This window comes from Cupressus sempervirens, chromosome 5 (genome assembly GCF_028749045.1).
Source record: "Cupressus sempervirens isolate cs-2001-9-10 chromosome 5, ASM2874904v1, whole genome shotgun sequence".
Classification (NCBI taxonomy): Eukaryota; Viridiplantae; Streptophyta; class Pinopsida; order Cupressales; family Cupressaceae; genus Cupressus; species Cupressus sempervirens.
The window spans coordinates 523,532,121-523,555,454 of NC_143122.1; positions in this window are offsets into that span (position 1 = coordinate 523,532,121).

A 23,334-nucleotide genomic window follows, 5' to 3' on the forward strand; every position below is an offset into this window, starting at 1 on the left:
GCTTAAAGTCATGTAAATGCTCATGCACCCATTAATTGACATAAACAATGGTGAAGACCTACTTAGCACCATTTAGAGAGTCAATTTTTGTATAAGTAGATTTTTTAAATTTGTTTTTAGCACATGTTTATATTTTAAGAGCTCTCACTCTCAACACAAAAAGAGGAGATGATTCCTTATAAATACATGGATGTAATATGTACTCTAGGCCATTATTTTGATGCAATAATATATGCTATTGGTGCTCTCATTTTGAGTGTAGTTATTCTTGCCAGAGTGTGTTATTTTTGTGAATGCATGTTCATGAACAATAATGGAGCCAATGGTTTTATTGTGTTATTATGATTGTGTGACCTTTTAATTCTAGTGTTTGCCTCCTATTAACAAATTTCATTGATGTACCAAGTTAGATAAAAGATCACTTATTGTTCCTACATAGCTTTTTGTCTCACATGAACACACTTTATGTGGCCTTGCAATTTGATGAGAATTAAAACATCTTTAAGTTATTACTAAGTTCCTATCAATGATTGCATCAATGAAATTGAGGAAGCACTACTCCTATTTTCATTGGTTTTCTACCTGATCTTATTAACAATTTAACTCACCGATGTGTTGTTACCATGGTTTATGTCCATTAAGAATTTCTCTTTCAAGTTATTTTTTTAAATCTTTTATTACCTTATCTTTGTTATTTGCTTTTCTAATACTTGTTTAAAATATGAATTCATATAGTTGCATCAATAAATTGCATTCATCATAACACATAAAATACCAAAAAAATATCTCTTTTGTGGTTACTTTTAAAAATAATAGATTAAACATCTTATCTAAAATTGGTTGGAACTAAAAAAGGCCTCTTTGTGAACATACACATTTATCATCAATTGAGCAAATTCTAGTAGGTCACAAGATCACCCATAACCTTGGAGTTGATCCTATATTAGCTTTTCAAGAGAGGAGTTTGAAAGGATTCCCATCATTAAGCGTCAGCAAAATGATAGCTCAATAGGTTAGAAGAATGAGGTCTTTTATTTAACCAAAAGGGGAACATGTTCTTTTAATCAAATGTGGACTTAGGATAATATATTCAAATTATAGGGTAAAATTAGATTAATTAATTTTTAGCAATTTAGCCTAAGTAAATGATTAAATAATTTAGCCAAAATGTTGAGAAGGGGGCTAATAATATAGATGACAATTTTGAGGTGATAAATTTTTCCCCTTTTTGAGTAATGTGTGATCAATATGGAAACACATGAGGTCAAAGAATACAAAAGCCAAGAAGGCAGCAATAGATAGAGAGATCTAATTCCAAAAAACAAAATGCAAAATGAGATAGCAATTCCTAAACCTAGCAGCAACACTACTAAATACTAGGAGAGAGACAATATCATAACTTAAGAAGAGTACTAACATAAAAAAAAAAAGATAGATCGAGAAAAAATGAAAGAATCAAGCATATGCTCTTGAGAAATAGATAGTTGTAGCAAGAAGCAATGATAGAGTATTCTATCCCCTTGGGATCAAAATTGAAATGAGGTAAGGGAAATGCAAAAATAAGCTAGATATGAGAAAATCAAGATATAGAAAAGTTCATGATGACAAATATGTAATTAAAACCAAAGAGTGACCATAAGATAGTGACAAAATACCCCAGTTTGACTAGAGTTGACCAAGAAGGATAAATGATGCAAATTAGGTCAAATCAAGTAGAAAGATGATTTAGAAGTGAAAGATGTGAATTGAAGTAGGTAAGAACTATAGAAATGATGAAGATATGGAGAAATGAAGATGCCCCAATGAAGATTTGAAGATTAGACCTCAAAAGGTCATCTAACTATATAGAACAAGGTGAAATTTTGAAATGCAGTTATGACTATCAAGATGAACTTAGATTTTGATTTAGATCCCCTAAATGAATCGAGGATGTCGAAATTGGCCAGGGGTGCAATATTTGTAGAATTTCAAGGAGTTTGAAAAATGAGTCAAAATAAGGTTAGAGGACTATATAAGGGGTCCAAGGGTCATTTTCAATTCATTTGTCTTTTGTGATTTCAGAGAGATCTTGAGAAATTTGGAGAAAGATCATGGCACTTACTGGCATTCCGATCCAAAGATATTGTTTGAGTGCAACCAATTGTACAACCGACCACCCGAGTCTGAGGCCCTAAAAGTCTTCAAAAATTTTGCATGTATTTGAGAATTTAACATGTTTTTAATGTAGTTTTATGGTTTTTGAAAAAATATCACCTAATACTTTAAAAGTATTGCATGGATACTTTGAGAAGTATCACACGATACTTCTGTCAAACAAATTATATCACATGCTTAGCAAATGTTTTATTGTATCATCCATACCCAAATGTCTCATGCCATGGTGCAAACTCTTGCTTGGAAGAAAAGTATTATACAATACTTAATCAACAAAAGTATTGGCTGTATATTATGAAAAGTATCACATGAGTTATTTTTGAGCATTTTTGAATGTTTAGTGTTAAATCTTGCATGCGTCAGAAATTTTTTCTATCATTTTGATCTAGTAATGATGTTCTTGATCTATTTATAGTTGATACTAATGTTTTCAATGTTTGTTTGACTTGATTTTGCAAATTGTCTTTCCTGCTCTTTTGATCAGAGCCCCCAAGGTGGTGGGGTTGCACATCATCATCTAGAGGATGAAAAGAAGAATACCATGGAAAGCATGGGATTGGGGTGGTTGACACACATGACCCTTTTATGGGAAAACCATGGGTTGTTGACTTCTTTAGCTAGCAGTGGCACAATGATCACAACACCTTCCATTTTCCTACTAGCAAGGCAACCCTTACTTTAGAGGATGTATATTGCACCCTTTATGTGCCATGCCATGGAGAGCCTATGAGTATGATTTTTATGTTTTCATGCTCATTTTTTTAAAGTTTTTTATATCTATATCAGGCTACTGATATGAGTTTTTTCATATCACAAGTTTATTATGATCAGACCTGATAGAGGGGAGGTTGGATGTACATCAACTATTTCAAAATTTCACTATCCTAGATTGCAACTTGAGCTAGGAGAGGCTAATAGATGAGTATGGAGACTAATATCCACTACTCTACCTTCTTTGTTCATTGGTTTCCCAGGCACTTGTCAGTGACAGGGGCCATAAGGGCTTCCCTCTTGGATGGGGCCGATTAGTAGCAAACTTGATTGGGAAGCCCGTGAGGATGGCATGGGGGCCTTCTATCCTTGTTGACATGTATCATGAGCTCCACGAGATAACATATCGAGATGGGCATAATTGGGCATTCAGTATAGTGCTCACCCAGATATGGGCATGGGAGCATATTGTAGTGATCTGACCATGGGCGAAGTCGCAAGAGTGCAATGAGCCATTCATCTTTAGATACATGGGGTTCATCCCTTATAATCATAGTAGGGATGTGACATACAATCAACATATTTTTGATGAACTTACCTCTTTTTTCTAGCTTCCATATCACTAGTCTCATAGGTGATTAGACACATGAGAGTTGGAGTACACGAGATATAGTTAGCTACTGGTTGGGAGGCCTTCAAACATTGTAGAGAAATTTGTGATCAACTGAGTATGGTGTTAGTTTTCTTAGAGACATGTGATCTCAATGGAGACCACCACTTATGCTTAGTTTCATGAGGAGGAAGCACATGGATGGTTACCAATGTTGGACTACTAGGTAGCCTTGAGATATACAACAACATAGATGTTGTAGCCTTGGGATTATCAACAAAACTTAGGAGATGCAAGGTCTGATCCAACATATTTATATGAGATGCAAAGGCATCTCTTTCTAAGATTTACATGACCAGATGCACCACTGGTGGTAGTAAGATAGGGGGGAGATGGTGGAGGAAGGCATGCTATTTAAAGCTAGTATTTACCTTCATTGATGGTGATTGGTGATTCATGGATGATTTATTTTTGACACATGGTTCTTGATTTGAGGTAGATATCTTCCATTGACTTTATCTTATGTGTTTGGTGATTTCATCTATTCTTGGTTTATGTATATATTTTTTTATGTGGTGTTGGTATTGGATTGAGTTTTCTTATGTTTGGAATATCTTGTCTTCTTGAGTATTATGCATTACCTTTGAGGTAGTTTTGGCTATTAGGTATTTCTTACCTAGGAATGTTTCATGATTGATTATCCATTTGTGGACCATACATTATCTTCCCTACACAGTGGGAGTGAAAGCCTAACTAGGTAACCATACAATCAAGAGGTAGTATCTTCTTAGAATTTGGGTCCCCCTTGCATTTCTAGTTGTTAGATGTTCATTGCAGGAGATGTACCTTTGTCACTCTTATTTATGATGTTGGAGACTTCTTTTCAGTTGATGTATATATATTATCATGTATTCTTATATATTGTATCTATTCTCACATACCCTATGACATGTGCAGTGGATGTTATTCATTGGATGTACTTTCATTGTATTAATTAGACTTATGCATTTTCTTATGTGATTTTATATCTATTACTTCTTTATGATCATGAGACATTGTACTTGAGACTTAAACTAATCAATGTTAAACTCTTGACATGATTTAATATGAAGAAACCCTTGGGAAATGGAATATGTATCTGTAATTTTCTTATGTGTACTTATTGTGTATGTTTAAATTGCTTTACATTGTTATCTTGTTGTTGTTTAAACTTTTTATAAAAATAGTTTAGTCAATATTGTTACATGTTAGGTTTATTTCTCTTGGGTTCCTGAGTGGGGTGTTACATGGTATTGCTTGCATGTCATGAATCCAATGTCTTCCTAAAAATAGATTATATACCAGTGGGATGTCTAAAACTTGGAAGACCACATCATTTTCAATAGGACCAACACGAATTGGTAGCAAAGGCCAGTCAACCTCATCATAGTCTTTGATGGTGATCTTCCACCTAGGGTTGATAGAAAATTTAGACATACTTAGTTATTGAATAACATTGAAAGAGATGATGTTTAACCCTACACCATTGACTATCAAGACTTGACAAATGCAAGTATGAAAATTTTGGACTTCTATGTGTAGAGCTAGATTATGGGGATGACTAAGTGACTTGTCATCTTCTTTAGAGAATGTGAGGTAATGTAGTAAGGAGATATGGTTCACCATAGCCTGGAATCACTCAATGCCAATATCTATGGGGATGTTGGTTGTGCATAAAGATTTCTCAATAATTTCCTTATATAAAGGAGATAGTTCTAGCAACTCAAAGATTTCAATTTGTGCAAGGTTTCTTTGCAAATGACTGACAAGGTCATAGCTAGATAAATCTAGGGTAGCTTCTTGTTTGGATGATGAGGCATTCTTAGGATCATTTTCAACTTTAAGGATAGCTTTAGATTTTCCCCTAGTGACAACATTAAGTGTCTCACCATGTAAGAAGGAAGGTTCTGCCACTCTAAGAACTACCTTAGGCTGAGTGTCCCTATGATGTTGTTGAGAACTTCACATTTTTAGGACTACCTTAGGTCTTTCATCATCCATATCATAATTGGGTTCCTTGTCAAATTTAGGACTCATCATATAAAGATATTTAATAGGTTCTGGCATGTTTATGACATTGTCAGCATCAATGTAGGTGTAGTTTATCTTTGCATCATGATTTTTCTTGTTATCCTTGGATGATTCTCCTTTTCATACTTAGGGAATGGTTGTTTGAAGGCTTTGTGATCAAATTTTTTGACTAAGTCATTTGTTACAACTTTTCCTACATCGATGAGGCCTTGGATAACATCTTTGAGTTTAAAGAAATACTTAGTGTTATGTCCTTTTCTTCTTTGATATTTGTAGAAATGATCTTCCCTCCACTAAGTAGGTTTGATGTGTGGGTCATATGGTTGGGTTATTGTCTAGAAGTGTGACAAGTTTATTTGCAAGAAAGGTCTTCAAGACCACTTCACAAGATTCTACCATAGGTGTGTAAACATGTTTTGGCTAAGATTTTTTTAGTTTTATCAAAATTTTGAGACTTTGAAGTCTCTTTTTGTTTTGTAGCATAAATGACATTAGAAAGGTTAAAGGTTGACTCCTTGGTCTTAGAAGTGTCCACTACTCCATAATTGACAACATATTTGTTCTTATTCCAAGGCTTTTTTTTGTCTTTTCCATTCTCATTGCCATTTTTGTCTTTATTCAACATAATGTTACCTTTTCTAATAGAAACATCCTTAATGTGGCATGTTCTTTCAACCATGGCATTGAAGGATGCGAACAATTATTTTTAAAGATCATAGTAGATCTCAGGTACAAGTGTATTGACAAAAATGTCAATCTTCTCGATCTTAGTAATTTTTTGAGGGTACTTAGAATGTAAAGATCTCCATCACTAAAGTTACATTGCAAAAGGTTCACCTTGTTTTTGTTCAATGTTGCAAAATTCCACCATATTAATAGGATGTTGAATGTTATAAGAATACTACTGGATGAAGTGTTGTGCAAGGTCATCAAATGTTTTGAGAGGAGGCAATAGTTTCATGAACCATTCCATGGCTTGGCCCCTCAAGCTCATAGGAAACAACCTCATGAGGTAAGTGTCTTCATGCATGAAGTCCATACTAATAGCATAGAAGTTCCTTACATGGTTGTGAGGATCACCATTTTGATCATATATATCATATTTGGGAATCTCTATATCCCTAGGACATGTGACCATGTAAAGACTCCCATAAAAAGGAAGATCACATATTGATTCAAATAAGGAGGTCTTGGGTTGCTCCTTAGAAACTTTTAGTTGTGCATGTTGATTTTTGAGTTCTTTAATTTCCTCTTTCAAGACTAGGTTCTTGTTTTTGGATGATTCTTTGCACATCAAAATCCTAAGGGAGTTTCCATCCCTATTCTATCATGTATTGAAAGTATTGGTCCCTATTTTTTTCCAAGGCTTTGAGAATTAGCCTTTGGATGATCTCATCTTGTTCAAATCTCATAAGGTCTTCACTAGTGATTTCATCATTGTTCTCGCTTTCATTATGTGACTATGAGCATCTAGGTGGTGAAGGAAAAACTCTTGCATTTACTCTAGGAGTTCTAGGAGATGTATTATTTCCATCATTTCCAGCAAGAGGGATGTTATGAAAGGGGTTGTTGTGGTAACCATGCCTATTTTCATCATTACATGCATGAGCATCAGACTTAGCTTGATGATAGGCTCTTTCTCTAGTGGCCATCTGTATGGCCTCTTTGAGTCTTTCATTTTCTTGTGTTTGTTCTTCTAAGTGGCATTTCCTCTCCTTAGGATGCATGGTGAGTGACAAAATCTTTTTAGCCCTAGGTGTATCAAACAAATTATCAAAGCTATAGAGTGGGTTATTCCAAGTATTATCCACTTGCGGCTTATTAGAGATAGGTTCCTCCACACAAGGTTGTCTATGAGGATGCCTAGTTGGAGTTTCCAATTATTCAAAGGTGAAAGAAGGATGACTACCTTTACTGACTTGAAACCTAGTTGCAACCAACATGTTAGGGTATATCTTCATTTAAGAGGATGAGAAAAGAATTTTAGATGTGAAGCTTGTAGGGTCCAGAATGATCACTTGTCAAAGATAAAAATAATTAAGTGGCTTGTCAAGGGTGCTCAAGAATTTACATCACCAATGCCACAAGCCAAGAGAGTGAGAAAGAATCTTTATAGCAAGTAGCTAGCATAGAAAGGTAACCAAATTTTGACAAGTGATCATTAGGGACATTTTTAGCTTACATCTAATAAACTAGACCCATCTTTTCAACTTAGGACAATAGCTAGCATGAAGATTTTTTACCAGACTTGGGTAGGATGAAGTGACGACACCCCTAAATTAGATAAGATGCAAATTTGACTCTATTTTACAACAAATAGAAATTGGGTGACACTTCTTAGAAAACCAAGTGATATTAGGACATTAGAATGTATCATACAATATACTTCACAATAGTTGAGCGATAGTTTCATTCCAAATGATATTTTCCCTTAAGAAGTGTGATAGACTTCACTACTATTAGGTGATAGACTTTACAATAGGCGAGAAATACTTTTTTGGTATAAAATGTCATACGATATTCCTCAAAAGGTTGTACGATAAAGGGCTAATGAACTATGAAAAAAGACATTTTTTATTTTAAAAACTAATGTTTTAGGTTTATTTTTGAATATTTTTAGACTAGAATGTTATGGAGATAGTGTAGGAACATAATTGTGATTAGAGAATGACATGGTTTGCAAATAGTAAGGGTGACTCACATGTCTCAAATAGTTGGACAAGGGACAAAGCAATTGCCAACACACAATTGTGATATCAAAGAAAATTCCTATCAATGCTAATGACATGTTTGATTTTCAACAATGTTTACAAGGGCTGAGAACATTAAAAAACACATTCCAAGCAAGATCTACCCAATTGGCTCATTACACAAAAAATTGGCCCACACTAAGTGCCCCTTCACCTCACACCAAGTGGTTGCCCACAAGAGATATTGGCTTTGTCATGGAGATGACATTAGCATAACCAAGGGGACACAAATGGTGAGTGTAAAATCTCAGGGTGATCTCAATAATCCACTAGGATTAATCCTTGCACCAAGATGTTGAGTGAAAAATAAGGTAGTATCTAACCTAGAGTGTTTAAATCAGGCTTCCATTCATAGAACCCCTTTAGCACCCAATTACAGGACACCTTATCTTGCAATAAGTAATGAACCTCATAGTTAGAAGTGTACCTTAAGAATTATTGCTTAGAATTTTCCTCATGGTCCCAATCTAACAAGTACTCACACTAAGAGAAGACAAGGACTACATCTACCAAGGTTTTGTGTCCTTCATAGCCTTGAGTTTATAGTGGGTTAGAATAGCTAGGTTCTCTTATCCCCACTTGGGTAATTCCTCTTGATTTCTCAAGAGAAGACCCTCTAAAGGATTCCAGAATAAAATAGATTGGATCCAGTCTTGTGGGTCAAGATTTCTGATTTATTGCAAGGGTAAAGAGCATACTTTTCTACCCCAATTACTTTCCCAAACACACCAACCAAGTTTAATTAACCCTTTTGCTTTCAAAATCTAAAGGTGGGTGAAGATTTTTTATTCACCACAAGGGTGAAGATCATACTTTCCTACCACAAAGAGACCAAAATCAAAATTCTTATGTGCCTATGAAAGATAAATAATTAGCAGTATTTCCATGCACAAAAATAAGATAAATACAAACACTTGTTTATTTTTATTCTTTTAAGTAGCCCAACAAACAATCATTAGCAGCCTTTTTACATTTGAAGATTTGGCATGCATTCTTTTAAGGAAACTTTTCAAGTGTTTAGGGAAATCCTAAAAGCACAAATGTTATTCCAACAAAGGTTAGTCCCAAAAACAAGGTAAAACCTAAACAAACCTCTATCAGGTAGTAATGAATCTAAAATACCTTTAAAAAAAATTGCTAAAGACCAAAAACTGATTAGAGAATCCAAGCAACAACAAGTTTCAGGCTGGGTGATAGTTTTCTACTGATATAATATTGTATGATACTTTTCACTACACAGGGACAATACTTCTTCTCTATATGATACTTCACACTATACCCGAGTGATAGATTCTTATAAATTGGTATGATACACCTTTGTATGGGCACACAATACTTTTATTGGAAGAGTATCAAATGAAAGTACTAAGAACTATCATATGATACTAAGGAAGTATTTCATGATAATCATGACTACAAAAAACTAAATAAAAATAATCAAGTGGAAAATGCAAGAAAAAGTGCAGGTTAGGAGGCAAAACCAAAACATTCTTGGTGCAGGAGCACCTAGGTAGGGCTCATGGAAGACCTAGGGTTCCTAATTTTTTTTGGCTTGTAGTTGTACTATCCACACTACTAGAATAATAAAGGGACTATCTTGGTCCTAAGTTGAGGTGTGTTAGAATAGAAGCTTTAATAAACCTTAGTTGCCCTTAGTTGTAAGTATGCCCATATCAGGTCAAATAGGGTATTTTTGTGATTTTGGTGATAATTTGGCCAAGAAAAGGACTTGGTGTCATTTTCCAATGTTTTCAAAACTTATTAGGCTTTTGGTGAAGTTTGGTGGCCTTGGGATCAAGTTTGAATGGAAAATACAAAAAGATGTAAAAGTTGCTGAAAAGTTGTCAATGTTGGCATTGACAATATTTTTTTGTATGAAAAAAACTTCATATATTGGGTTTCATAACTATATGAGACTATGGGTTTTGAGCCTTGGTCAACTATCTAAGGTCATGCTCAACCTACTCAAGGGGTTGGGTGAAGTTTGGAATAGTGTGTATGGAATGGACATCAACAATAACAGTCACCATTCTTGATTTTCTTAGTGATCAACACTTTAATGGATTAGATGAAGTGTTTTAATAAATGGAAATTTTAAGGTTTTTTTTTTAATGATTCCATGTGGTATTATATTTTTATTTATTTAAGCTTTTAGTTAGGTTTGTAAATTATTTTGTTTCTTGCCAGTTCGCTAGTCTAAACTAGGCAGTTGGTGAAGATGGGGTCAGAAGTCATCTTCCCTCTATGGTATCTACATGAGCTTTTTTTATTAGGGTGGTGACTCCATTTAAATATTTTACATTGAAGGAGGGGTATTGGAAAGAAAGTAAAATATTTTTGAGGTGATGCTATAGGTGAGCGAGAGTTGCATGGCTAGGGATCATAGTGAGATGCAAAGGTGTTAAGGAGGATTGAAGGAAATGATAGCTTCAATAAAAGTATGGAGGATGGTAGATACATGACTAAGGAAGTCTGAAATTAAATGGCAAAGATTGGTGAAAGCTATTTGGAGAGGAAAGTGAAAATCTTTCTAGTTAGGCTTGAAAAACCTTAAAACCCTAATTTTAGGCATATTTGTAGGCCATACTGTATGAACAGTTTGGAGGCCTTAGACCTTGGAAATATTTTAGATCTCTGAAAAGGGTGTCTAGATCAAATCTTAGTTTCCATCTTTGTTAAGGAATTTTTCAATTTATTTAATATTTTCATCAAATGTAGCCTAGTTGCTTGTAGCCCTATTTGGGGAGCAACTATTGTGTTTCTTGGAACTCAATTATGGTTACAATATCAAAAGTGGTTGTAGGTTTTGGTAAGGATCCTAATGAACTCCTAAAGGTCTCCATCTATTGGGGAAGTGTATGATGATCATGTTAGGCAGTTTGTGGAGTTGTTGAAGAGGAAGCAAGAAGGCTAATGAAAGCCTAAGTAGTGTATGGAGTTGTTGTTCTATCTAATTGATGTTCACTAGTTGAAACAAATAGGTTCCCATAACTAGGATCCTAAGGAGAGTAGGGTAGTGAGAAACTATATTAGATTAGGAGAAAGACCTAAGGAGACCCTAGAGGAAGTTGAGGTAAGAGAAATACTAGTGTTACATCAGAGTGGCATTAGAGAAAATTAAGGATTTGGGAAGGTCTACAGCTACTGGAGAATTAGTAGGTGAATCAATTATAGTGGAAAATGTAGATCTAGCCAAAGAGGTTGATGAGAAAAAGGAGAAGAATAGACTCCTTGATGAAGCCTTAGAGGAAGTGAAGATAAAGTTAGATGCAATTGCTAATGCAACTAAGAAAAAGGAAGAACAAAGCAATGTTAGGGGTAAGGAGATAGAAGAGGAAGATGTTGTCCTTGAACTAGACCCTATCTTAAATGAAGAACCTTTCTTGAAGGCCATAAAAGCCGTAGGAGGGAAGGCCTTGGAAGGTGTTCCACTATTTAGTGGGAAAATGGATATTAATGTAGTGATCGATTGGATAGATGGAATGGAGAACCACTTTGAATGTGAAGGAGTGATAGAAGCACAAAAGCTCAAGGTAGCTAAGTCAAGACTTAGAGGGTCAACACTAACATGGTGGAAATTTTTGGAAATATAGAATAGACTAGGTTATTGAGAGTATAGGGGTGAATTAGGAACCAATAAAACTTAATCTAATTATATCAAATAATCCTTCATTTATATATTGATATGATTGCATGCATGAAAGATTGAAAGCATTGAAACATTTATAATAGATTGATACAAGATATGGTGACCTAGAAACCTTCCAAATAGGAAGTAAAATTGGGGTGAGGATGATATCCACAAGCTTTAGTACTACAGTATAAAGTTGGCTGGTTAAGGCTTAAAATTGATCACATCTGATGATCTGCCCTGTTAGGAGTAATACGGAATTCTAAGTCCACCTCGTTAAAGGATTTACAAGACATACAATGAAGTATGCCCTTGGTAAAGAGATTTTCAAAAGACTGTTAAGTCTACCATGTGAAATGATTTAACTATTCCACCTGTTAGGATGAGCCAATGGCTGATCTCTGATCTACAACTTTGATTTACTAGTAGAGATTCCTTTGAAGTGTAATGATCACCTTGTTGTGATAGATAAATATTTTCTACTCCTTATACTACTTGTAGCCTTCTTAGTTTTCACTTCTACTCTTATTATTTTTTCCAAATATATTTAATATCTTTGGATGTGATACAATACATTTCATATATAAAAATCCAAATTATAATTCATCAAAGTCAACAACAATACAAGTATCATCAAAATACACAAAGTCAGCTCAACTACTGGCACTTGGGTGCTAAAGACAAACTCAGTGAGGTTTTGATACTCGACAACCATTGTCAACACTCAACATCATCATGCTCTTAGTAGATGTAGAAGCTTGGTTCATACTAATCACTTCGAAGTAGTTTGGACTTGGTCAAAATTGGTGACTCGATGAACTTGGTGAAATTTGACATATAAACTAAATTACTTGGTTGACATTGCACAACTCGATCAACACTAACAATGCAAACTCAATATAAATTGAATCACTTGCTTGACACTTCTTAGCATGGTCAACACTAGATCCACATCACTGATAATATGAACTCGGTAGACACTAGAGATCATGGTTGACATTGTGCAACTTGATTAATACTATGAAGCCCAGTTTGCACTGTTACTTATCAACTCGGTAGATATTGCTCAATGTGAACTAAATACTAATTTTGGAACTTGGTAGCAACTGTAGAACTTGGTGAATTACTCAATTAACTAAGTGTGTAGAACTTGGTGAATTACTACAAGATAAGATCAATAATTGCTGACCATTTGACTAAGTGCGAGTCACTAATAAAAAAACTTGACCATAATGTCAACAATCTCCCCCTTTGGCATTAGTGACAAAAACACTTATCAATCAAAATTGAATTCTCAAAATTTCAAGTCCAAAACATTATTTAGTCTCCATCCCGTGTCTTCAACTTGGTAACATACTCTATTTTTGAGATTTTTCAAAATTAATTTTGTAAGGAATATTTTTTGATTATTTATACATGTATATGTATAATATTATGCTTCTCCCCATACATGTATACACATATTATGCTTTTCTCAATATATACATATATCTCTTATCACATCTTCTCCCCTTAATATATCACATCTTCTCCCCCTTTTTGACATAAATGCCAAAGGTGTATGCTACATGGTGATGCCAAAATGTGAAAAGAAGTCAAAATGTACCTTCAAAATCAATGTTATTGTCTTGTCCTAATTTTCCTGTAACACCTTGCTTGCATGAAGTGCAATCTATACTTCTATTGATAATTCCATCATATGATCAGCTATGGAGTAGTTATTGTCATTAATGAGAATTTTGGTATGTGCAATGTATTTTTTTAATGCATCCATGTTTAGAAGAATCCTACCTTGGATGTCTACAAGTGTGGCTTTAATCTTGGCTTCTTCCCTTAATATTTTTTCTTGCATATTAGTAAGAAATATGATCTTTGAGTCGTGAGCAGAATTGTAGCTTGGGTCAAGTGAAAATTGGTGTGCACTTTCCTTCAAGTCTTCATTCATCTTAGATAGTTTATCTTTAATGCCTTGGGTGAAGATAGATGTATCACATAACTTTCTGAATAATGAAGTAACATTATTTGTAGAGGTTTCTAATGAGCTGAGAATAGTAGTCAATTCTACTTGATTTATTGCAATTTTCTATGCAACTTCCTCTAGTACTTTGTTCTAAAATTTCATCTCTACTCTTGGTAGAAAATTTTCTTTTCCATTTAGATCTTCATTAAATTTTTGGGCAATTTCTGCTAGCTAAACCAAAATAGGTTTTATACTAGTAACCTCAGTACTTAGTGCATCTATAAGTATGTTCTTCGCATATTCAAGCACTTGGTTTTCTCTTCTTTTCTCTTCTCTACACTTTTTCTACTTAGCTTTCTTTTGCAATAGTTCACCTATGATGTTCATTTGATCAGGATTCAGAGTAGAGATGCCCCAATTCAGGATAACTTTATCCTGATCAAGATCAATGCCTTCTTCTTTACCCTTATCTTTTCTTGAAACTTTAGTACTCGGTTGAGGCTTGCTCTCAACTATCTTTATACTTACTATTTGCATACTTGGAATTGTAACAACAATAGAAATAGAAGGGCTAGCAACAAAAGTAGATATTGGATTGACAATAGAAATACCTAGTTGCTATGTAGCCAAATATAATGATGGAGGAAGCACTATCTGCTTAGTAGATGAAGTGATGATCACTTCATTCAATATGGTACTAAGCCAAATAGGTGCAAGGATTGGTTGGGTGCATGGTGTTGTAGTGGTTTCCACAACCAACTTGGTAGAAGCTTTCTCTAAGCTTGATGGCATTAAAGCTTTGCTTGGAGAATGAGGAAATAAAGCCATAACTATTGTTGCAATCTTCTCTAGGTTAGTTTCCTCAATGCTTTGAATCTCAGGGAGATTCTCCTCTATAGCTTCCTATTCTTGCTCCTCATCATCCAAATTTACATCATCTATTTCTATATCTTTTTCATCATTATTATCATTTTCTTCCTTGTCATCTTCATCATTTATGTCACTAACATGAACAACAAAATCACTTGATTGATGAAGTTTATAAATATTCTTCCATGTAGTTGTAGCTATCTTCACCACATGTTCAATGTCATTAACCAATATCATGCATGTGTCAAATTTTAGAGTGAGTTTTTCTTCATTTTTCTTCATGGATTTTTTTCACTTCTTTATCACTAAGACTTGGCATGGGCTGCCTCAAAGTCTACTCAAATATATCTTTTGCAACTTTCTTAGCATTTTCCCATCTTGGCTTGATTACTTGCATAAGCTCATTGGGAATTTTTTTGTGCAAGTTGATCAGGTGAGTATTTCTATTTACCTAGTTTTGAAATTATCATGTCTTCAACTTGCTTCTTCTCAACTACATTCCTGGTCTCATATCTAAGAGATTTGAAGTTTTCCATGCCAGCTCCTACATCAATTTCTTTTAATCTTTCCTAAAATGTAGGTGGAGGTCTTTTGAAAATAATTTCATTAGCATCTTCCTCACCTAATTTCAATTTCTTTCTGGATCTAGATACTCTTCTTGGGAATACTATAGTAGATGACTTGGTAGGTCTGGTCCTTACCCTTCTTCCTGATTGGCTCTTCTTCTTTAGATTTTGTTTCTTCTGCTTCATCTTCTACATCATCTTCTTATATATCATCTCCTTTTCCTTATATCAATAGGAGAGTAGAACTTGCTTGCCTATGTTTTGCTATCCTCTTCTTTCCCTTACTGACTACTTAAGGAAGCTTGATTTCAAGTTCTATTCTAGCTTTGGCTTAATCAAAAGTACCAAAATATGTAGCCTTGGTGTCATCAATGTTAACCTCATGGCTTAGAGGCTTAACCCACACTACTCTAGGTTTTATTGCTTGAATGCACACTTTGTCAAAGTCTACCATAAAATAAATATCATCCTTGTAATCTTCTAAGGGATTATGTATGTGCTATTAATCTTTTCATTGAATTAATCAAAGTAATTATCCATGCAATTGATAAAGTTCTCACCCATATTTTCTATTTATTCATTAATTTGATATAGTACTGGTACATCTTTTCTCCATATGACTAAATCTTTTGAAGGGAAAAAATTTTACAAAAAGAAGAATAAACAAGTCAATAGTGAACCAAACTTACACAAGTTGTTCTTTGAAGTCCTGATGCTCTCCATGTTTTTTTTGAATTGGTTCAACATTAGCTAATCGACAAGGTCGAAGGACATGTTGTTCTTCACTACCTTGAGAGCCAGATCAACTACCTCACATGACATGTTGTTAAGATAATCGAAGCTATATCTTATAAGCTATCACATGAATTCCAAATTTTAGATCCTTGTTAGGCATACTACTAATCTTCATACCTCTTCCAGCCCACTTGATAAAAAAAAAAAAATTCTAGTTCTACCTAACTTAGGGTTTCAGTAGTCTTTGCTTTGTTCAACATTGGGAGCCCTGTGATTTGATGAATCATTTTCTTTTTTATTTGAATATGCTACTCCAACCATAGCTTCCCATTGTGTACATGACTAAGAATAAACATTATTCATTTTCTTTGAAAGTCTCAAGGCATATGCCAAAATGTGTGTTAAACCATTGGTCTCCAAATGTTGATGCTTAAATTTCAATGCACCATTCACACATAACTTTTTTAGAGTCTCATCTATTTCTAGGGTTCTAATGTCTTGTATTGAACAAAAAAAATGTGAACGAATATCATTAATAAGTAATAACTTCAATGGAATTTGTGATTGAGCTCTAGTTAGATCAAGTGCTTCTACAATTTTTGGACTTATCTTAAAATTTGATGCCTTCCAACTAGCTCCTCGAACCAATATCTTGGATCCTTTCCTATTTTGCTGCTAGAAAATGCCATGCTTTGTAGGGTTTATGAAAACACACAAAATATTTGACAACAAATGCAAAAATTGCTTGGAAGCATAGAAATTTCCCTTTGCAAATAACTCTTCAAAAATTCATGGTGATAAATGAATTCAATTTCCTTTCTTTTAACAAATTTTCACTTTTCAATCGCCATAAATAATTGGTATGATCACTCATTTGGTGATAGACTATCTTCCACTTGGTTTCAACCTTAGTTCTTAGTAGATTTATTCATAGATTAGCGTTCACACAATATTTTAGTGTGTCCTAACCTTGCTTGGTAGGGTCTTGTAAGCCGACCTAGCTCGATAAGGTCTTGAGTTTTCTATAATAACTCGATGATCCCTTTTCATCTTGAATGCTGATATGGAACTTTTCTTCTAGCTATTGAAAATAATGTAAGATTTCTCCTTCAGAGTCTCAATTCCAATCATCCCTATGGGAGATCAAGTTGAAATATAGTCACCCAATTCTTGAGTAAAATGTGCTTCATGGCTTGGATTTGCATTCTCGGAAGATGTTAGAATCCATTGCTACCTCATCTACTTTCTGATATTATCAACTTTGGCTTTCTTTTCATCTTCTATCCTTCCAATGTTCATACAGTTCTTGGCAACATGCCCAATTTCTGTATAAATAAAATATCTTCTTGTGGTGTCTCTTGTCCTCATGTGATGTTTCACACAATTTGCTCCAATGTGCCCAAATTCTCCACAATAGTGACATCTACACCATAATTTGTAATCCCATCCAAATATAGATTTCACAATCTATTTTTCTAGGTTCAATATATTGGTTTTCCATTTAGAAGATTTTTGTCCATGCTTCATTTATTTGTGAGATTTACCTTCAAATTTAGGTTTCTCTTTGCATTTACTTTCTCTATGACCATTTTTATTGTAATGGTATCACTTTCCATTGAATTTTTCTTTACCATTACTCCAATATGTGTTTGATGTATGACCTAACTTACCACAATGATTGTAAATAGGCCTTTGATTCTTTTGAGCTCCTTACTTGGATGATTCACCTTCTTTTGTGTATCCTATTCCTACTTTTCCTTTTGTTTGTATTGACTTTGCTCATTCAACTGATTCATGTCATCTTGAGATTTCATCATCCTCTCTTTGGTTTGCTTTTTAGTGTTTAGATCATTTTGCAAGTTTTCATTTTCTGATGTTAGATTCATGATTTATTCATTTGTATTAGTAAGTTGATCAATGAGGTCTGCTTGTTGAAGGGATAGATGCTGAATTTCATTGTTCTTTCCTTCTATCTCTTCTTTGGCTTTATATTTTTTCTTCCATGACTTCACATAATCTTACTGACTAAATTCATTGTTCTCTTTTCAGCTTCTAACTTCTTCTTGAAGATTACAATTCTTTTCCAATAGGTCTCTAATTGCCTCATTAGCTTCATCTAAATTTATTTATGGATAGATATTTTGAATTCTTTATTTAGTGTAGAGTTTTTCATTCATTTGTACTACACAATCTTTTCTTATTTTTAAGGATTGAGAGAGTTGCTCCTTTTCTTTCTTAAGTTTTCCAATAGCCAATTCCAAATCCAACTTTTCATTGTCAGTTGCCTTGTCTAGCATATATACCTCCATTATCTCTTATCTTTTCTCAAGCTGTTAAAATTCTTCTTTGAGAACCACAAAGCTCTGATACCAATTGTTGGAAATATAGGATATACTAGGTTACTGAGAGGGGATGGATGAATTAGGAACCAATAAAACTTAATCTCTTATTATACCAAATAATATTTCATTTATATATTGATCTAATTGCATGCATGAAAGATTGAAAGCATTGAAACATTTATAATAGATTAACACAAGATATGGTGACCTAGAAACCTTCCAAATAGAAAGTAAAATTGGGGCACAAGCTTTAGTATTATAGTATAAAGTTGGTTAGTTAAGGCTTACAATTGATCACTTTTGATGATAAGCCCTGTTAGGAGTAATAAGGATTGCTAGGTCCACCTTGTTAAAGGATTTACAAAACATACAATGAAGTATGCACAAGGTAAAGGGATTTTCAAAAGACTATTAAGTCTACCTTGTGAAAGGATTTAACTATTCCACATGTTAGGATGAACTAGTCACTAATATTTGATCTACAACTCTAATTTGCTAGTTGAGATTCCTTTGAAGTGTAATGATCACCTTAATGTGATAGATAAATCTTTTCTGTTCCTTATACTACTTGTAGCCTTCTCATTTTGCACTTCTACTCTTATTATTTCTTTCACATATATTTCATATCTGTGGATGTGATAAAATACATTTCATATATACTAATCCAAATTAAAATTCATCAAAGTCAACTACAATACAAGTATCACCAAAATACACAAAGTTGGCTCAACTGCTAGCACTCAGGTTTTGATTACAAACTTGGCAAGGTCATGATACTCGACAACTATTGTCAAAACTCAAAATCATCATGCTCTCAATAGACGTAGAAGCTTGGTTCATACTAATCACTTCCAAGTAGTTTGAACTTGGTCAACATTGGTGACTTGGTGAACATGGTGAAACTTGACATATAAACTAAATCACTTGGCTGATAATGCATAGTTCGGTCAACACTAACACTGTGAACTTGGTATAAACTAAATCACTTGGTTGACACTTCCTAGCTTGGTCAACACTAGATTCACATCACAAATACTACAAACTTGGTAGACACTATGCAACTTAGTTAATACTATGAAGCTTGGTTTGCACTATTACATATCAACTTGGTAGATATTGCTTGGTGTGAACTAAATAATGATTCTATAACTTGGTAGAAACTATAGAACTCTATAGAGCTTGAATTACTCGATTAGCACTATAAATTGCAAGATAATCTAGGTAACTGCTGACCATTTGACTAAGTGCGAGTCACTAATAAACAAACTTGACCATAATGTCAACAGGAAATATGTTCAATATGAGAGGATTAGGATGGGTAAGTGGCCCATAGCTGATTAGAATGTAATGGTGACTAAATTGAAGGAAATTTTCCTACTAGAGGACTATGAGATTCAACTTCATAAGAAGAGACAAAGACTAAAGCAAAAATACATGGATGTGGCCTCTTAAATAGAGGAATTCCAAAGGTTATGTTTTAGGTCCAAGAAGGAAGAAGAAGAGCCAATAAAAGTGGCCAAATACTTGGTGGTTTGAAATGGATAACTAAAGATGTATATATCTTTGGATACAAGATCCTCTTCTTTATCCCCCCCATTGTCCGCTTCTTCTTGTTCAAGAGTTTCTTCTTCAAGAGCTTTTTGTTTTAAAGGTTTAAACAACCCTTTTTTTGTTGTTTCTAAGGCCTCATTCTTTGGTTCTTCCTCCCCTTCTTTCTTCTGTTCTTCCGGTTCCTCGAGCTTCTCAAAGGGCTTTATAATTATTAACTGTCGAGATTTTTTTGGGCGAACTTCGAGACAATCTTTGACAGCATTCAAGAAGAGTTGAATTTGTGAACACCTACGACTATTCAAAGATGCCATCAATTAGCCCTTGGAGTGGAAGTAAAGAATAGAAAGAAAGGGGACTCTAACTTCAAAGATAGAGGTATGTTATCATAAATGTTGATGATATTACATTGGGGGAGTACCCTAAACATTGAAGAGTATTGATATTTTGTATTCATGACTATATTTTGTATTCAAGATAGTAGTAATTCTATAAAGACTAGAAGAATAACAGTCAATAATCTTATGATACACAAAAGTAGAGGAAGTTGTAGATGATCCATAGTGGAGGACATGCTTCTGAGGTTTTTTTGATGATGTGGTCAAGAGGACTATTTATGAGTTGATGGTATATGGAAGTTACACTTGATTTACTAGAAGTAGTGTAGAAATAGAGCACTGGAAAACAAATCTCTGATGATCTATCACTATCTCTCATTTAAGATGTAATGAAGAGATAAATAGTTACATAATGATAAAGGACAATTGTGTGGTGACCCTAGCATGTGCACAATTTGTAGTTTCATAGGTTTGAAGTTTTGTATAGACTATGAGCTGACAATGCTATTGCAATTGTGAATTACTTAATTATCTTTAATTAATTGGGAAAGTCTTAAGGCTGACTCAAGAAATTATTATAAAGATACTATAGAAAGGAAATTTGATTTCCTTGTTTGGAATGTGAACTTGGATTAGAGGACCAAGTGTGATGAAAAGTATTAGTGCACAGTACAAGAAGGAGTATAATGCTTACTAAATACATGCAAGAGATCAAAGGGATCATTGGATGTGTAGGATGAGATTTGGTTACAAGATCTGAAGGAGAAAAAGTCTGGTTGAAAGGACATAGACCAAGGAAAGAAGTACATTTTAGTTCTATTATTTTACAAGGAATAATACAAAGATCATTTGGATATTGGGTTGATTGATCTTACTCTTGAAGCTATTTGGGTAGTGGGTCCAACTATCTTCCAGAACTCCTAACAGGGTTAGCACAACTCCTAACACGGTTGGAATCTCGTAACTAGGATTCAAAGTCTTCTAATAGGGATTCATATGTGCTAAATATTGTAACAAATTCCTAACAGGGTCTATCCTCTAACAAGGAATATTTATATTGATACAACATCTTGTGGGTACCATCCCCATTGGGGTTTTCCTTATAATCTAGGGTTTCCCTAATGAACATATCTGGTGTTAATTGTGTATGAGTATCTTGTTGTGGTTTCATTTTATATTACTCACATGATTAAGTCTGTTTAAGATTAATTATTGTGATAATAGTTGGTTAACTGATTCAACCCCCCTTCTCAGTTATATCAGTGGACTATATATTCTAACAATTGGTATCAGAGCATCAAGTCCTTGAAGCTAAGGCTTAACAAATTTGGGAGATTGATGATGAATATGTTAAAAAATGATAGTCCAAGATTCGATGGGGCCAACTATGATAGTTGGAAGGAAAACCTGAGGAATCATTTGTTATGCATGGTTCTAGGATATTAGCTTTTAACGAAAGCTAGGAAGACAATTATTGAAGAATCAAAGCTTGAGGAATGTAGTGAGGGAGAAAGAGATCTATTCATGTGTAACATGAGAGCCAAAGAAGCCCTATTTTCAGCTCTTCTAGAGATTGAATACAATCAAGTAAAGACATTTCAAACTTCTTATGAAATTTGGAAAGCATTAGAAATTACTTTTGAAGGTGATGATTATGCAGAGAGAATGAGATTGCAAAATTGGATTTGCACATTTCAAGATGCTAAGATGATGGAAGATGAATATGTGAGAAGTTATGTAGGAAGAATATCAATTTTTTTTGTAGGAATCTGGTCTCCTAATGGAACTAAAGAATATAATGAGGTTATATGAAAGATCTTGAAAAGTTTAACACCACCATTCAAACAAATAGCTTAGATGATTTAGCTAGTAATGTCCTACACCAAAGATTTCACAAAGGAAATATTGCTTGGAAGATTAGAATCTATAGATGCATTAATGAGACAATATGGAGAATTAGCTAGAGTTGAGACAACTTTCAATGCTCTAAATATTCAACCTAATCTATCAAGAAGTACAAGTGCAAGAGGAGACTTTGCTTGTAGTAGTAGATTTGAAGAAGATAAGAAGATTGAAGAAGAAAAAGCCCTTTTAGTAAGAAGAGAGAAACATGGTAAAAAAATATTTAAATGTTGGACTTGTGATTAATATGGTTGTTATGCATCTAAATGTCCTAAAAGAGAGAAAAAGATTAGATGAAAATTTAAGTCTAGAAGAGATACGGATAGAAAATGTTTATACGCAAATGAGGATGAAGAATCTAATGAAATAGGTCAAAGTGAAAGTGATGATAAATTAGGATTTGTGGCTATCAAGGAAGATGATCTTGATAGAGAAATTAGAGAGGAAAGAGCTCCAATTACCCAAGTTGAGAAGAAAATAGATTGGATAATTGATAGTGGATGTACACATCACATGATTGGTGATATGGACAAATTTGTTAAGTTCAAAAATCATGATGGGGGTATTGTTAGAGTTGGTAGAAATTCAACCTTTCATATAAAGTGATTGGATCTATTACTCTTGATGGTAAAACTAACACTAACAATGTTTACTTTATTGATGGTTTGAAACATAATTTGTGAAGTATTGAATAGTTGGTAGACAAGGGATATTTATTGCAATTCATAGAGAAGATTGTATGATCAAAGACAAAGATGGTAAGATGATTCATATTGGAACTAAATCTAGAGGTAATATATTTTGTTGAATCCTACTAAAATAACATGTTTGGTTGCAAAGGTTGACAATAGTTGGGTATGGCATAGAAGGTTTTGTCATATAAACTTTGATAATATTGTAAAAGTTAGCAATAAATCTGTAATGAGAGATCTACCTAAGATTATTAAGCCTACTAATGTTATCTACAAGGAATATATTTTGGCTAAGTAGAGGGAAGTGTCTTTTCCTAGCAAGAAGTTCTCTATTAAAAAGAAACTGGGGATTTTTCACACAAATCTAAGTGGTCCTGCAAGAACCAAAGGATTCTATAATGAAAGGTACTCTATGATTTTTTTTAATGATTCCACTAGGATGATGTGGGTAGCAT